The 910-nt window shown below is 25.7% G+C and overlaps 1 pseudogene; it reads right to left on the bottom strand.

Annotated features, from left to right (window-relative positions):
• Nucleotides 1-408: 408 nt before the first annotated feature.
• LOC123234333 overlaps nucleotides 409-910 on the bottom strand; it is a 15,878-nt pseudogene continuing 15,376 nt past the window's right edge.

Raw genomic sequence — 910 nt, 5'->3', positions numbered from 1 at the left:
TTCAGAGCAAAGAGTCATTTTCTCCAAATATGCAAAAGCATGGGTTCAAGGAAAGCCATGTCTATTAGAATGTTCCATGTGTAAGGCCCAAATATGATTAATAACTCTGGAGAACTAATAGAAGATAATTCATGAATGGGGATGGGACTAAGACCTTGTCATTGATATCTTAGTCCCTTTGTTTATCAGTTCATGTAGTAAAAGCTATTGGGAAAAAAAGTAAGAGGTATGCAAGGGCCATGATGTCTGAAATATTCTGCATGACCAAAATTGGTTTAAAAAACTTTCCCCCTCCCAAATCATTCCTCCACCAAACTTTTCTAATTTTGACAAGGCACTGCTATGCTCTTAGTCCCCCAGATTTGTAAGCTCCCAATCATACTTTTCATCTCCCCTATTTAACTGGTTTTAAATCTTATTGATTTTACTGACAAAATCTTCCACATTCATGCCCTTCTCTCCAATTATACAGCTACCTACTTTGTTTAGGTCATCATAACCTTTCAACTCTAAAAAGAGATGCAAAAGCAAGAGACTCCAAAAATAGATCTCCCTGCATTTCATATCTTCTTCAATTCCCTTGTAAAGGTATACACCTTTCAAATTTTAAATTAAATTTAATTAATTTAAATTAAAATTTATTAGTTTAAATTTAAATTAATTAATTAACTTAAACTTAAATTTCAAATTTTAAATTAAAATTTATTAATTTTATTTATTTATTAATTGTTAATTAATTTAAATGAAAATTTATTAACTTAAATCGAAATTAATTAATTAAATTAAAATTAAATTTCAGATTTATTTATTAATTTTATTAAATTAAATTTATTAAAATTAAATTTCAAGTTTATTTATTAATTTTTAGTTAATTAAAAAATTAATTAATTAAATTAAAATTAAATTTCAA

This window comes from Gracilinanus agilis, chromosome 2 (assembly GCF_016433145.1).
Source record: "Gracilinanus agilis isolate LMUSP501 chromosome 2, AgileGrace, whole genome shotgun sequence".
NCBI classification, from domain to species: domain Eukaryota; kingdom Metazoa; phylum Chordata; class Mammalia; order Didelphimorphia; family Didelphidae; genus Gracilinanus; species Gracilinanus agilis.
This window is presented reverse-complemented; position numbering and strand designations above follow the sequence as displayed.